The 16,673-nt window shown below is 44.9% G+C and overlaps 1 protein-coding gene across 3 annotated transcripts in view; it reads left to right on the top strand.

The window, feature by feature from the left end:
* scn5lab (sodium channel, voltage gated, type V-like, alpha b) overlaps nt 1-16,673 on the top strand; it is a 489,515-nt gene that overhangs the window by 101,965 nt on the left and 370,877 nt on the right. For all 3 annotated transcript variants that reach the window (XM_063044491.1, XM_063044492.1, XM_063044490.1), the window contains exon 2: nt 12,618-12,760. The gene's annotated coding sequence lies outside the window, so the exon portion shown is untranslated. The remainder of the gene's footprint in view (nt 1-12,617; nt 12,761-16,673) is intronic.

Below are 16,673 nucleotides of genomic sequence, written 5' to 3'. Positions count from 1 at the left end.
GTAACAATTACTTTGTTCTTCTTTACACCCATCGGAAATGACATTAAACAATCTTGAAACTCGAATACGTTAGTGGCATAAATGTGAATCTGATTCTGTGTGAGAACAGGTCTGTCTGCCAATGGGCGTGACATTTGTATTCCTGTCTGCGTCTCCCTGCTTCCATGAAGCAACCTTATCTTTAGCCTTCATTGCTGCAAAGAACCTGATGTAGCTCCCATTTTGCCCAGGACACCATGATCTTCTTATATAGAGGTTTACCACCGTGCTGCCAGGATTAGAGGCCAAGTGCTACAAGGAGAGGTCGGACACACCAGAATTGCTTCTGCTGGCTGAGGGGGCACCTGACAGAAGTTTATAAAATCTTAAGTAAATTGATAAAATTATGAGGGGCACAGATAGGCTGGATCTTTTTCCCAGGCTCAAAATGTCTAATACTGGAAGACGTGTATTTAAGATGAGATGCAGCTTGCTCAAAGGAGATGTGCAGGGCAAGTTGTTTTGCACAGATACTGTTGGGTGGCTGGAATGCACTGTCAGTGATGGTGTTGGGAGCAGATAGTAGTTTGATCACGATGTTCCCCTGACGGGTTGTCTGTTGGTGGGTCCTCAGGTGGCTGTCGAGGCCGATCCAGGATCCACGTATTCCGGTGCAGTGTGGACACGAGCAAGTGGTGACGGTGGTTAGTGATCGGGTTTATTGGTTGTTCAGTCTCTCCTTTCGTAGCTGCGCCTGTTCCCTGCAACACTGTGGAGATCCCTCTCATGTAGCACAGTTCCCTCTTGAACAGATTTCATCCAGGTGAATCTATTGAGTGCAATGTCTTCCTAGTTTTTCGATGTCATGTTGAATTTCCTCAGGCTGATGTTGGTGTTTGCTTTGAAGCGTTTGCTTTGCCCACCGGGGGCTCACTGACCTTCCTCCAATTGGGAGTAAAGGATCTGTTTGGGTAGATGTGAGTCTGGCATCCGGATGACATGACCTGTCCACCGGAATTGGTGTTGCTTTATCGTGGTGGAGATGCTGTTCATGTTGGTCTCCTCCAGTACGCTGGTGTTAGGAGACAAATATTAAAAAAGGCATTAAGAGTCTCTTATAAGGACACATGGATACACAGGGAGTGATGGGATATGGACCATGTGCAGACAGAAGGGATTAGCTTAATTAGTTTGGCACAGTATCGTGGGCCGGAAGGTTTGTTCCTGTGCTGTACTTTCTATGTTCCTTCCTGAGGCATTTGACCTCTTCTTCAATTGTCGTGCACAAGGCAGCTCTCAGTCAGGAGTTGCTTGGCACAATGTCACCACGACTTGTCCAACTCACATTCCCCTGACTTCCCTTAAGATGATTTATCTTAATCCAACTGGCTCTGTTGATGACTGTGGTGCATGGTGCATGTTGACCAACTGCGCTCAAATCTCTTTCCTTGTCAATCAAGGACAACTGAAATCTGAAATAAATCCAAGACCCAAAAGCAGTCAGCATCTGAGGAGAGACCTCAGATCCCATTCCCCTGCCAGGACCTGCAAGGGAGAGGGTTAGAAGCGAGAGTAAGAAGGTGGAGGAGGGGAAGGAGTACAAACTGGCAGGGGATAGATGAGGGGGGAGGTGGTTGGGGAGGGGATGGGGGATGAAGTAAGAAGATGGGGTGGGGGGAACATAGGTGGAAGAGGTGAAGGTCTGAAGAAGAAGGGATCTGATAGGAGAGGAGCAGGGAAGAAAGGGAAACACCAAGGGGAGGTGATAGGCAGGGGGGAGGAAGAGAAGGTTTGAGAGTGAAACCAGAATGGGGAGTAGAAAAGCAGAGAAGGGTGGGTGGGGGAGCAATTAGACAGGGGTCTGTGATGGGACCACTTATTTTTACGGTAGATGTCAATGATTTGGATTAATAGAATTGATGGCTTTGTGGCCAAGTTTGTAGATGATACGAAGATAGATGGAGTGGCAGGTAGTTTGAGGAAACAAAGTGCCTACAGAAGGACTCAGATAGATTAGGAGAATGGACAAAGAAGTGGCAGATGGAATACAGTGTCAGGAAGTGTATGGTCATGCAAAGGGACATGGGAGCCTTGTGCAAGATTCCCAAAAGGTTAACTTGCAGAGTGAGTCGGTGGTGAGGACGGCAAACGGGAATTTGACATTCATTTCGAGAGGGCTAGAACATAAAAGCAAGAATATAATGTTGAAGCTTTATAAGGCACTGGTGAGGCCTCACTTGGAGTATTGTGAGCAGTTTTGGGCTCTATATCTAAGAAAGGATGTCCTGACAATGGAGGTTCACGAAATTGATTCCAGGATTGAAAGGATTATCATATTAGATTAGATTAGATTAGATTCAACTTTACTGTCATTGTGCCGAGTATAGATACAAAGCCAATGAAATGCAGTTAGCATCTAACCAGAAGTGCTGAGAATAGCGTTATTTACAAAATAACTGCGAATAAAAAGTAAGTGCTACAGCACACAAATATAAAAGTACTGAGACAGTACAATATGGGTGCAATACTGCTTAGTGCTGTGATGTGAGGTTCAGCAGGGTCACAGCCTCAGGGAAGAAGCTCTTCCTGTGCCTGCTGGTGTGGGAGCGGAGGCTCCTGTAGCGCCTACCGGATGGGAGGAGAGTAAAAAGTCCATGGTTTGGGTAAGATGCATCCTTGATAATGCCCAGGCAGTGTTTATGGTAGCTGTTCTCAATGGTGGGCAATTGGGTGCCGATGATCCGCTGGGCAGTTTTCACCACACACTGGAGTGCTTTGCGGTCTGATACGGGACAACTGCCATACCACACTGAGATGTGGTTGGTGAGTATGCTCTCAATGGTACAGCAGTAAAAGTCCGTCAGTATCCTAGGACAGAGGTGAGCTTTCTTGATGCTCCGCAGGAAATAAAGATCAGGATGGAAGAGTTCAGGGACCAGGTGAGATCCTCAGAAATGTGGACACCAAGGAATTTGATCAGGATGGAGGAGTTCAGGGACCAGGTGAGATCCTCGGAAATGTGGACACCAAGGAATATGAGGAGTGCTTGATGGCTCTGGACCTGTACTCATTGGAATTCAGAAGGATGAGTGGTGATCTCATTGAATCCTATTGAATGTTGAAAGGCTTCAATGGAATGGATGTGGAGAGGATGTTTCCTTGCGTGGGGAAGTTTAAGACTCAAGGATACAACCTCAGAAAAGAGGGATATCCATTTGGAACGGAAGTATGGAGGAATTTCTGAGAGGGAATCTCAGCAAGTCAGGCAGCATATATGGAGGGGAATAAATAGTCAATGTTTGAGGCTGAGACCCTTTGTCAGCCCTTTACCTCTTCCACCTATCACCTCCCACTTTTTCACTTCATTCTCCGATTCTTCATTCACCTTGCCCATTCACCCACCTTCCTCCTCAGCTGGTTTCATCTATAACCTACCAGTTTATAATCCTCTCCCCCCCGGCCCCACCTTTATATTCTGGCTTCTACCCCCTTCCTTTCCAGATCTGATGAAAGGTCTCGGCCCAAAATATCCAATGTTTATTCCCCTTTGTAGATGCTGAGTTCCCCAGCATTTCGTTCAAGATCTCCAGCATCCTTGTGTTTATGATTGTCTGAGAGTGCCTCAGGGGGACGACCCCATCAGAACTCGCTGGGCCGTCTGTCTGTGGCGTTCCATTTCTGAACCATATGCAGTCACAAGAATGCTCCCTCTGGAGATGCCGCAGGGCTGTGATGGAACCAGAGAGCTGAGGTGCAGGGGGTAATTTCAACCAGGGCCACAGAGACTGGTGAGCGGGGTTAAAGGACAATGTTGCTATTGCATCTGCTTTGTCTTCACTTGAGTGGTAGTTGAGTGTGATCCTGTCAGGATCTTTGTAAGGAGGGCAACCTCTTCACGCAGGATCTGGTGCAAGTGTGGAACGAGCTGCCAGCTAAAGTGATAGACACGGGTTCAATTCAGATTGAATTGAATTGGGATTGGAGACAGAAAGAACTAGTTTAGCTAAGCACTTAATACATATATATTGTATGAACAGTATGCAAGACAAGCTTTTTACTACATTTTGGTGCATGTGACAATAGTAAACTAATACCAAAACCATAACAATTGTCAGTTTAATTAGTTTGGCACAACATCGTGGGCTGAAGGGCTTGTTCTTGTGCTGTTCTGTTCTATGGTTATGAGTGTTGTTGTTTGTACCGGAAATGTGGTCTTAAGGTTGAAACTAGGCTATGATAGATATTCACTTTCCAGGCCCGAGAGGCTTATTGCTGATCTCAGCCTTCTAACACAGCAGCATGATATTTCCAGAGGGTCAGAGTTATTTTTGACAAAGTTAAACTTCTTGCTCAGCTTCTTATTGTAAACAAGAACCAGTCTTCAGTTCTTAGTGTAAATCGGAAGCAGCAATCAGTTTGAAGTTAAAAGCCCAATTTTGCAAATAGCATTGTTTACAGAGCACAGGGTGCTGTCCCACAGCAAGGGGTTGGCTGCTCAAGAGATATGGCTTGCAAAGTGAAGTTAGCCAAATGCAAGACAAAAGGGTTATGTCATTTAGCACCTCAGACATGGTCACAGGCATAGTTGATCTATTAATGGTTGGGATATTCACGTACTCAGAGGGTTAGCCCTCACAGCATTATTTTTTTTGGGTGAATGAGATCTCTGTCCCCAGAAGCTTTTAGACCAGGAATTTTCATTCCAAACTTTTTTGATGCCATGGAGCAATACTGTTAAGCAAGGGGTCCGTGGAACCCCCTGTTTTAGCCTATCTGTGTGAATTACTTTGCCCCAGCAAAAGTATCTGGAAAACATCACATGCAAATAATATCAACTAGTAGCAAAACAGTATAAATGTGTGAAAGCATTAGGGATTGTTAGGAATGACAAGGAAAATAACAGAAAGGTGGGGTGGACAGAAAGAAGAACTAGATTTCATTCCTCAAACTTCAGTTTCTGTGACAGAAGACTTGATCATCTGCAACTCATTTACAAATCTTTTGGAATTTAGAAATCTTCTATAAATGTGAAATCCTTTGAGTTTTAAATGTGTGTTAAGGACTATTTGTTTAGATTTAACGTATATCATTAAAAATAAAATAAAACTGTTTAAATTAATTTGTTAGCTGGAAGTATCTCTTCCTTGGTGAGGGGGGGAGGGGAGCACCACTGAGGCAGTTGGTATTGGCAGCTTGACCTCACCACAGAGACTAGACAAGGAAGTAAGCTAGTCTTTGGAGAGTAGGTGGGTAAGAGTATAACCTCCCTATTGTGAGAGGATCTGTATCGGATCGGGCTTAAAGTCTTCTTTTGAATTTGCGGACAGTGAACCCAACACCATCACAAGATTACGTGGGAACAATATCAGGAAGCTCGTTCTTATTAAGGAGTAGTGCAAATCTTAAACTCTGTTCCCCGCCGAACAGGCTGTGTCCTAATGAGGTGAAAGATGTATTCAGAATCAGAATCAGATTTATTATCCCTGACGTTACTGATGTGAAATTTGCTGTTTTGTGGCAGAGGTACGGTGCAAAGACATAAAATTACTGCCAACTCATCGTGAGCGTCTCCTTATAGATCCACTCATTATTTCTATTGTAATCGTTTTACACTTTTCAATCTAAATTCTCTTTCCCCCATTTAGAATTGCTAAGAGTATTCTTTTGATGATTTATTCTGCATTGTTATTGTCTTACCTTTTTCTACCTCAAACGCACTGTGTAATGATCTAATCTGTATGAATGGTCTGCAAGACAAGCTTTTCACTATACCTCAGTATACTTTATACCTTATACTTTTATTCTTTATACTTTATTGTCGCCAAACAATTGATACTAGAATGTACAATCATCACAGCGATATTTGATTCTGCGCTTCCCACTCCCTGGATTACAAATTGATAGTAAATATTAAAAATTGAAATTATAAATCATAAATAGAAAATATAAAAATGGAAAGTAAAGTAGTGCAAAAAAGCCGAGAGGCAGGTCCGGATATTTGGAGGGTACGGCCCAGATCCGGGTCGGGATCCGTTCAGCAGTCTTATCACAGTTGGAAAGAAGCTGTTCCCAAATCTGGCCGTACGAGTCTTCAAGCTCCTGAGCCTTCTCCCGGAGGGAAGAAGGACGAAAAGTGTGTTGGCTGGGTGGGTCGTATCCTGGATTATCCCGGCAGCACTGCTCCGACAGCGTGCGGTGTGGCCTGTAAGGAGTTTGTACGTTCTCCCCGTGACCACATGGGTTTCCTCCGGGTGCTCTGGTTTCCTGCCACAGTCCAAAGACGTATGGTGAGGGGTTAGTGAGTTGTGGGCGTGCTATTGTGACACTGGAAGCGTGGTGACAGGAGCTGCTCAGCACGATCCTCACTGATTTGACGCAAGTGACGCATTTCACTGTATGTTTTGATGTACATGTGGCAAATAAAGCTCATCTCTCTTTCATAATAATCCAACTGGAATTTCAAATGTCTAATGCAAAGTAAAGGAATAACGAGGTGGTGTCCATGTGTTCACAGAGGGTTCAGAAATCTGACGGGAAGAAAGTGCCTTGAGCTTTAGACTGTTAGATAAACTAAACGTTACCAAAGCAGTCATGTCTTAACAGCAAGATGCACCAGTGAACTCTGGAAAACTTGACATAAGCAAATTTAATAGCAGAATGTTTTTGGATTGTCAAAGCATATTCTGACCTCTGAGGTATGAAAACCGAATGCTTAACACATTCTTCTGAAATTCCTGCCCCTGTAGTCTCAACAAAGATTCAATCTGTTTAATTTAAATGACACTCAGCTCTCACTTGTGGCTTCAAGTAGCTGTTTGCAGTGACAGTGGTCACACCCCGATACATTGTTTTTGCCAGGTGAGGGTAGCCGGTGGCCTCGTGCCCCAGTAAGATAGGTGAATGCCCGCCCTAGCATGTGAAGTCAGCTCTGGTGGACTGGGCAGATGAGCTCTACAGTGAGACCCAACAGTCAGGAAAACGTTTCTGCCGTGCTCCATGCAGACCGAAGGGCATTTGAAGGCTCTGGGCTTGTACTCGCTGTAATTTAGAAGCCTATTGAATGTTGAATGTTTAGAACAGAGACGGGGAGGAATTTCTTTAGCTAGATGGGGTAGATCTGTGGAATTCATTGCCATAGACGGCTGTGGAGGCCAGGTCACTGGGCGTATTTAAGGAGGAGGTTGATGGGTTCTTGATAAGTCAGGGTGTGAAAGTTCATGGGGAGAAGGGAGGAGATTGGGGCTGAGAGGAAAATTGGATCAGATGAAATGGTGGAGCAGACTTGATGGGTCAAATGGCCCAGTTCTGCTCCTATATCTTACCGACTCTGTCCACACTTCCCTTTGCCTCAGGAAAGCAGCCAACGTATTCAAAGATCCGTCCCAGCCCTGTTCTTCATCCCCATCGGGTAGTTGGTACAGAGGATTGAAAACATGCATCACCAGGCTCAGTGACAGTTTCTGTCCCACTGCTATAAGATGCCATTAAGGGTGAAAGGTGAAATGTTTAGGGAGAATCTGAGGGGGATCTTCTTCACCCAGAGGGTAGTGAGAGTGTGGAACGAGCTGCCAACAGAGGTGGTGGATGTGGGTTCGATTTCAACATTTAAGAGAAATTTGGATAGGTACATGGATGGGGGGGCCTGGGGGGTTATGGTCCAGGTACAGGTCGATAGGACTAGGCAGCATAATAGTTCAGCATTGACCAGATGGGTCGAAGGGCCTGTTTCTGTGCTCTGACTCTATGACTCTTGTATAATAAGTAAGAACTCTTGCCCTCACATTGTGGCCTTGTCTACCTGCACTGTACTCTCTCTGTTGAGTTGAGGCCTCCGTCGGACAGGGTCGACCTGGCTGTGTCCTGTGTCCTGTGTCCTGGACACCGGCTGCCTAGTGTCCTGGGCGGTACGACATGGAGAACAAGCTGCTGCCCATGTAGCAAGACCCCCTCTCCACGCATCTGATGAAGCCAAAGGAATGGAAGACACCGATACGGTTTGGCTCCAGCGCCATTGTAGCTGTTGCCAGTCAGCGATGAACTCAATGTAGGACTTCTAGCTCCAGATTTGCTCTGTAACTGTAACCATAACACTATATTCTTCTTTGACAAACTTCTATCGACATGTGGTGGACAGTGTGCTGACTGGCTACATTACAGCCTGGTATGAGAACACCAATTCCTTTGAGCGGAAAATCCGACGAAAGGTAGTGGATTCAGCCCAGTACATCATGGAAAGAGCCCTCCCCACCATTGAGCACATCCACCTGAAACATTATCGTAGAAAAGCAATGTCCATCATCAAAGATCCTCACCACCCAGGCCATGCTCTGTTCTCATTGCTACCATCAGGTAGAACGTACAAGAGCCTCAGGGCTCACACCACCAGGTTCAAGAACAGTTACTACCCCTCAACCATCAGGCTCTTGAACAAAAGGGGGTAACTGCACTCATCTGTTGAGATGCTCCCACAACCAATGATCTCACTTGAAGGGCTCTCTATCTTGTTATTTCATGCTCTGGTTATTTATTGCTATTTATGTTTATCTGCATTTGTTGCCTTTTGCACTCTGGCTGATCTTTCATTGATCCTGTTTACAGTTACTATTCTATAGATTTGCTGAGTATTGCCCACAGGAAAAAGAATCTCAGGGTTCTATCTGGTGATATGCACTTTGATAATAAAATTTACTTTGAACTTCGAACTGTCGTTGCTTTTTCCTTCCACTATGTACCTTGGTATGCTTTGAAATGGTCTGTATGGAAATTTTCGTACAGGTTTTTCACTGTATCTCAGTACACGTGACCCTAATGCACCAATTACTCTTTGCCAGTTGCTCCATTGCCTGTGAAGTGCAGTGGGACTTGTGCAGATGACCGAAGGCATTGCAACAATGCTTCTGCTTAATATCCCTCATTACACTGTCAGGACACGCAGTGTGAAATGAGCTGAAACTTCTCATTAGGGACACAGCTGCTTGTGTTTATTATGGGAACTGAATACAATGGGTTCTGATGGACAGCTGATAGTAGTGCGAATTGAGTACGGTGGGAGTTATCTGTTAGTGGCTGTAGAGAGCACAATCCTGCCCCCTTTACCTCTTGCTGATTGTTATGGGACTTAATCTGGGATGTTAGGGTGGATTCCATTAATGGAGGGTGCCTGTTTCTGACTGTCTAACGTGGGAAGGCTGATGCACAGGCAGCCACCACAAGGTCCTCGACAGATTCGCGTCAGGGTCCAGTGCAAGACAGCTGGGGACCCTTTGCTGCCTTTCTGATGTGTTGTCATCTTCTGCCAGCTTCACCACTGAGGTCTTGGTTGGGTCACTCTTTGTCTAGAACCTCTCCCTGGACCTTGCCACCATGAGCGACCCGACCAAGAGTTAAGCGCTGGGGGCTAAGCACCAGACAGCATCGCTCTCAAGATCTCAGAACTCTCAGGCCTCTCCACCACAGCAAGGTGACGATTCTCAGAGACAAATCATGCAAATCGATGAATTGTCAGTGATGTTCAACTGACCACATTGCCTCAACTGTGTCGAGAATGGTTAGAATCTAAGTGACAGGAAATGCAGAGACAAGAAACCTTCAACCAGTTGACTTGTTCTGGTTTAAGCTCAGTTGTTTTTCTTTACATTTTAAGGGTTGCGGGGATGGCTTTGGGGATGGAGGGGGGAGTTAGTGGTCAGGTTTTGCTGAGCACGGCGGGTACTGTATGCCATGCTGGTGCCAGGGTGTGCGGCAGCACTTGCAGGCTGCCCCCAGCACATCCTTGGGCACGTTGGTTGTTAACACAAACAGCACATTTCACTGTATGTTCTGATGTGCATGTGATGGATAAATCAAGGTCTGAAATTTGGTGTGGATTCTATAGTTGGAATGACAGGATGAGAACATAGAACAGTACAACACAGCACAGGAAGAACGTAATTCCAGACTTTTGTATATTCTGCCTGATGGGAGAGGAGAGAAGAGAGGATGACTGGGGTGGATGTGGTCTTTGTCTATCCGGCTGTTTCTCTGAGGCAGTGAGTAGAAAAGACAGAGTCATTGATTCCTGTCTTGCTGATCCCTCCCAGATCTTAGAGAGGATGTGCTGGCCCTGGAGAGGGTCCAGAGGGGGTTCACAGGGATGATCTCAAGAATGACTGGCCTAATACGGTAGTGTTGTGACCAGCGTTTTCAGTTTACAGAGCCAGCAATTACCAATTAAGGTTCCATTCCCACCACTGTCTGTAAGGAGTTTCTACGTCCTTCCTATGACTGTGTGGGTTTCCTCCAGGTGCTCCAGTTTCCTCCCACATTCCAGAGTTGTACGGTTAGCGTTAGTGACTTTGACCATACTAGGAATTCTGCAGATGCTGGAAATTCAAGCAACACACATCAAAGTTGCTGGTGAACGCAGCAGGCCAGGCAGCATCTATAGGAAGAGGTACAGTCGACGTTTCAGGCCGAGACCCTTCGTCAGGACGTCCTGACGAAGGGTCTCGGCCTGAAACGTCGACTGTACCTCTTCCTATAGATGCTGCCTGGCCTGCTGCGTTCACCAGCAACTTTGATGTGTGTTGCTTGACCATACTAGGTTCACTCCAAAGCTTTAACAGAATAAAACAATACCACTTTTCGTGCAGGCCTTTAGACATGTTTGGTTAAGCAATGAAAGCTCTGAGCCCTAGTTACATTTCAGTGTTGTTTCTATATTTCGGTACGGATGGTAGCTCAACATATGATATATATTTCCATGTGGCTTGTGTTTCAATGTACTTTGCATTTTAACATGTGAGATCTGTTTCAGAGTTGTTTATATTGCAGTGTGGATTATATTACAATGTGACTAATATTACAGTGTGAGTCTGTTCACTCTGTGTTACGCTACAGTGTGACTAATACTTCAGTATACATTATACTTTAGTGTAGATTACATGGCTATGAGAATCTAACTTCACTGTAGGTTGTGTTTAAATATGTGTTATATTCTAGTGTGGGATAGATATCTGTGTGGGTTAAGTATCCCTGTGTATATGTTCCAGTGTGGGTAGATATCTGTGTGGGTTAAATATTTGTGTGTGTACATTCCAGTGTGGGTAGATATCTGTGTGGGTTAAATATTTGTGTGTGTACATTCCAGTGTGGGTAGATATCTGTGTGGGTTAAATATTTGTGTGTGTACATTCCAGTGTGGGTAGATATCTGTGTGGGTTAAATATCTGGATGTGTATACTCTACATAAAACATAGAACATTACAGCACAGTTCAGGCTCTTTGGCCCACAATGTTGTGCCATGCTTTTAATCTGTAATATCAATCTAACCATTCCCGCCTACATAACTCTCTATTTTTCTATCATCCATGTGCCTATGTAAGTGTTTTTGCATGTCCCTCGTGTATCTGCCTCTACCAACGAACGTGTGTTCCAGGCACTCTCTGTAAAAAAAAAAATTACTCCTGACATTCCCCCTATACTTTTCTCCAAATACCCTAAAATCATGCCCCCTTGTATTAGCCATTTCTGCCCTGCGAAAAAGTGTTTAGTTATCCACTTGATCGAAGCCACTTATCATTGTGTACACCTCTATTAAGTCACAACTCATCCCCCTTCACTCCAATGAGACAAAAATTCCTAGCTCGCTCAACCTATCTTCATAAGTTAAACATCTGTGTGTATTATATTCCTGTGTGGGTTAAATAACAGTGGGATATATTCTTTCTTGTTATTTTAAGCCCATCAGCTCTACTGTGGCACAGGCCACCAATAGGAGCTTGCTGGAGTCCTCTGTCTCGAGTCAGTCTTTCAAGTTTTCCCATCTTCTCGGTGTATCCTTCCTCTCCCTGGGATGAGATCCTTGGATCTTCTGTTGGTGTTTCTGTAGCTCTGGGTTCTTATGGGATGGAGTTGCTAGTAACACCCCATATTCCATCTAGGTAACCTCCACCCTGATGGCATGAACATCCATTTCTCCTTCCGGTAAAATAAATTCTCTCCCCCCTTCTCACTTCTGTTCTCCACTTTGGTGTTTTTACCTCTCCTCGCCTGCCTATCACCTCGTCCTTCTCTTGCTTCCACTCTCCTCTCCTGTCAGATTCCTTCATCTCCAGCCCTTTACCTTCCCCACCCACCTGGCTTCACCTATCACCTTCCAGCTATTCTCCTTCCCTTCCCTCCACCCCCCACCTTTTTATTCTGGCATCTTCCCCCTTCCTTTCCAGTCCTGAAGAAAGGTCTCGGCCCAAAACGCCGACTGCCTAGTTTATTCCTTTCCATAGATGCTGCCTGACCTGCTGAATTCCTCCAGAATTTTGTGTGTGTTGCTTTGGATTTCCAGCGTCTGGAGACCCTCTTGTAGCCATCCCAACCCTCCTCCTTTCACAGCCGGGCTTGGAATGTCCATAGCATTGTTATATTTCATTGTGTGTCAGATTCCAGTGCGTATTATATTCTAATGTGTGTTATACATCAGAGTGGGTTATATTTCTTCATGGATTTTATTGTGGTAATAATTATATTATATTATATTATATTTCTAGTGTGTGTCAATCATTAGTGTAGATTATATTTCTGTCTAGTTAGACTTCAGTAAATTTTATATTCCAGTCTATTTATTTCATGGTGTGTTAAATTTAATTTTGTTATTTTCCAGCGTGAGTGATCGCATGTCTTTCATCTGAGTGCAAAACCAAGTACCCAAGTCGAGAGTTTGGCCCGAGTGGGAAATTGGTACTGTGCTGGAATGGGGTGCAATTTGTATCTCTGATACACTGCGGCTCGTAGAAGCATCAGGCGGTAAGCATTTAACACTTTGCTCAAGGTTCACTAAAAAGTTTGCCTTGGGAAACCCTAAAATCTCTTTCTATTGTACAAGTAGTATGCAGGTAATTAAAGGTAAACTGGGACCCACTGAAGACAAAGCAGGTGATGCACGTAAGGCTACAATACTGATCGAGTGCTCTGTTGTTTGATGTGGGTGATCATGGTCTATCCATAACCATGATTGTTCCTCGCAAGTTTTTTCTGTAGAAGTGGTTTACCATTGCCTTGTTCTGGACAGTGTCGTTGCAAAATGCGTGACCAAAGCCATTATAAATACTCTTCAGAGACGTCACATAACCAGGACTTGTGATATGCACAGGCTGCTCGTACGGCCATCCACCACCTGCTCCCGTGGCTTCACTTGATCCTGACTGGGGGGGGGGGGCTAAGCGGGTGCTACACCTTGCCCAAGGGTGACCTGCAGACTAGCAGAGGGAAAGAGCGCTTCACAGCTCCTTTGGTAGAGCAGTATCTCCACCCTGCCACCCGGAGTGCTCTGCAGCTGTGTTAAAATATCCGTAGCAGCGGAGATGGTAGAGATATTGGAAGCTGATAGCAGAGATATGCTGGAGATATACTGGCCTGTTCCTGTGTTGTACTGTTCTATCTACTATGATTCTTAAGAGATTTGACAGAATATAATTCTAAGGTTCTACGGAAGGGGTTATTAACAATGATAAAAACACAGCAACACACATAAAAGTTGCTGGTGAATGCAGCAGGCCAGGCAAATGAATGCCCAACGTGGGGCTTGAACCCACGACCCTGGGATTAAGAGTCCCATGCTCTGCCGACTGAGCTAGCACACACAGGAACAGTTTGACTTGGATTCACAACTCGTGGAAGATGGGAGATGGAAGGTTGGGATAGGTAGCCAGAAATCTGACCACAATCAGCTGAGGGTTGTTTAAGAGGCTTTTGTTGGATACATGGGCATACAGGGAATGGAGGAATATACATCCCGTGACCACTTTATTAGGTACCTCCTGTATCTGAGTGGCCACTGGGTGTATGTTTGTGGTCTTCTGCTGCTGTAGTCTGTCCACTTTCAGGTTCGACATGTTGTGCATTCAGAGATGCTCTTCTGCACACCACTTGGTTATTTGAGTTAATGTCGCCTTCCTGTCAGGTTGGCCATTCTCCGACCTCTGCCATTAACAAGGCACTTTTGCCCACAGAACTGTCACTCATTGGATATTGCTTTGTTTCTTGCCACCATTCTCTGTAAACTCTAGACACTGGTGTGTGTGAAAATCCCTGGAGATTCTGAGCTATGTAAACCACCCTGTCTGGCACCAACAATCACCCCACAGTCAAAGTGACTTAGATCACATTTCTGATCGTTGGTCTGAACAACAACTGAACCTCTCGATCTTGTTTGCATGTTTTTATGCATTGAGTTGCTGCCACATGATTGGCTGTTTAAATATATTTGCATGAATGAGCAGGTTAACAGGTGTACCTAATAAAGTGGCCACTGAGCCTGGGCCATGAGGAGGCAGGTGGGATTGTTTTAATTTGGCATGATGGGCCGAAGGGTGTTTTACTCTGCTGTACGGTTCTAAGTTTAGAGCTAAATACACTGTATGGTGATGATGGCAAATTCTACCTTCCAGGGACTTTTAGGGAATTTTCAGGGGAGATAGCCATAATCCTCTAATATTCCCCAGAAACGGTGGAGGTGCCAGAGGGTTGGAAAATGGCAAATGTGACATTCCTGGTACGAGAAGAATACAAGAGCATTTTTTTCTAGTAATTCCAGGCTGAGCAATTTTTAAATCGGTGTTGAATAAAGTTTCAGGAACAGTAATCAGTAATTGGAACTGGTTTATTATTGTCACATGCAGCAAGATACAGAGAAAAGGTTGTCTTGCATACTGTTCATACAGATCCGATTATTACCCAGTGCATTGAGGTAGGACAAGGTAAAGCAATAACACAATGCAGAATAAAGTGTGACAGCTACAGAGAAAGTGCAGCACAGGTAAACAATAAGGTGTAAGATCATAACCAGCCAGACTATGAAGCCAAGAGTCCATCTCATTCTAGGGAACTGTTCAATAGCTGGGTAGAAGTTGTCCCAGATGGTACGTGATTTCAGGTTTTCGTATCTTCTGTCTGATTGAAGAGGAAATGTCCGGGGTGAGCAGGGTTTTTGATTATTCTGACTGCTTTACTGAGGCAGTAAGAGGTGTGGACAAAACTCAGGGAGAGAAGGCTGCTTTGTACGATGTACTGAGCTGTGTCCATGACTCTCTGTGTTTTTTTGTTGTGGTTGTGTGCAGAGCAGTTACCATACCAAACCTTTATGCATCCAGGGAGGGATGCTTTCTTTCATGTCTCAATAAAACTTGGCAATGATTGACGGGAGCTAATGAATTTTGTTTAGTCTCCTAAGGAAGTAGAGGCGTTGGTGAGCTCTCTTGGCTGTGGTGTCTCTGTGGCTGGACTAGGAGAGGTCACTGGTGATGTTCACATCTAGGATCTTGAATCTCTCAGCCTCAGCACTGTTGATATATACAAGAGCACCCACTTCTCCCTTCCTGAAGTCAAAGACCAGCTCTTTTGTCTTGTTGACATTGAGGGAAAGGTTGTTCTCATGGCACCATGTCACTAAGCTTTCTATCTCTTTCCTGCACCTTGACTGATCATTATGGATACTATAGAAAGGGTGCAGAGGAGATTTACAAGGATATTGCCTGGATTGGGGAGCATGCCATATGAGAATAGGTTGAGCGAACTCGGCCTTTTCTCCCTCGAGCGACGGAGCATGAGAGATGACCTGATAGAGGTGTACAGGATGATGAGAGGCATTGATTGTGTGGATAGCCAGAGGCTTCTTCCCAGGGCTGAAATGGCTAACACAAGGGGTCATAGTTTTAAGGTGCTTGGAAGCAGGTACTGAGGGGATGTCAGGGCTGAGTTTTTCACACAGAGAGTGGTGGGTGCATGGAATGTACTGCCGGTGACGGTGAAAGCGGATACAATAGGGTCTGTTAAGAGTCTCTTAGATAAGTACATGGAGCTTAGAAAAATAGAGGGCTCTGCGCTAGGGAAATTCTAGGCAGTTTCCAGAATAGGTTACACGGTCAGCACAACGTTGTGGGCCGAAGGGCCTGTAATGTGATGTAGATTTCTAGGTTCTATGTTCTATGTTATTTGAGATATAGCCCATTATGGCAAACTTGTAGATGGACTCAGAGCAGAATCTGGCCACGCAGTATTGAGTGCACAGGCACAGGGAGTAGAGCAGGAAGCTGAGCATGGGGCCTTGTGGGGCACCAGTGTTGTGGGTAATCTTGATGGAGGGAATGATGCCTGTCCTTACTGATTGTGGTTTGTTGGTCAGGAAGACAAGGATCCAATTGCAGAGGGAGATGTTCCTTGGAATCATAGCACTGGAGGCAGAGATGTACTGAATAAACAATAGTCTGACCTAGGTGTGTTTAGTGTCCAGATGCTCCAGAAATGAGCGTAGGGCCAAGGAGGTGGCATCTGCCATTGACCTGTTTCAGCCATAGGCAAATTGCTGTGGGTTGAGGTTGCGTGGAAGACTGGAGCTGATGCGCACTATGACCGGCCTCTCGAAGCACTTCATGAAGGAGAGGTTTGCGCGATTAGCGAGATTCAGTGTGGATTTATGAAAAGCAGATTATGTTTGACTGTATTTGTTGATGACATAACAGTAAAGATGAATAAAGGCAATACAGTGCATGTTGATTATATGTTGTTAATAAAGTGACAAAATACCATATTAAAGGCTAATGAAATAGAAACTTGACAGAACAGGAGGGCAGTGTCAGCTTAGAACATAGACCATAATAACATAGCGTCTGCCCTTTAGCCCATTAAGTTGTGCCGGCCTTTTGACCTACTCTAAGATCAA

This window comes from Mobula hypostoma, chromosome 3 (assembly GCF_963921235.1).
Source record: "Mobula hypostoma chromosome 3, sMobHyp1.1, whole genome shotgun sequence".
NCBI lineage: Eukaryota > Metazoa > Chordata > Chondrichthyes > Myliobatiformes > Myliobatidae > Mobula > Mobula hypostoma.
This window is presented reverse-complemented; position numbering and strand designations above follow the sequence as displayed.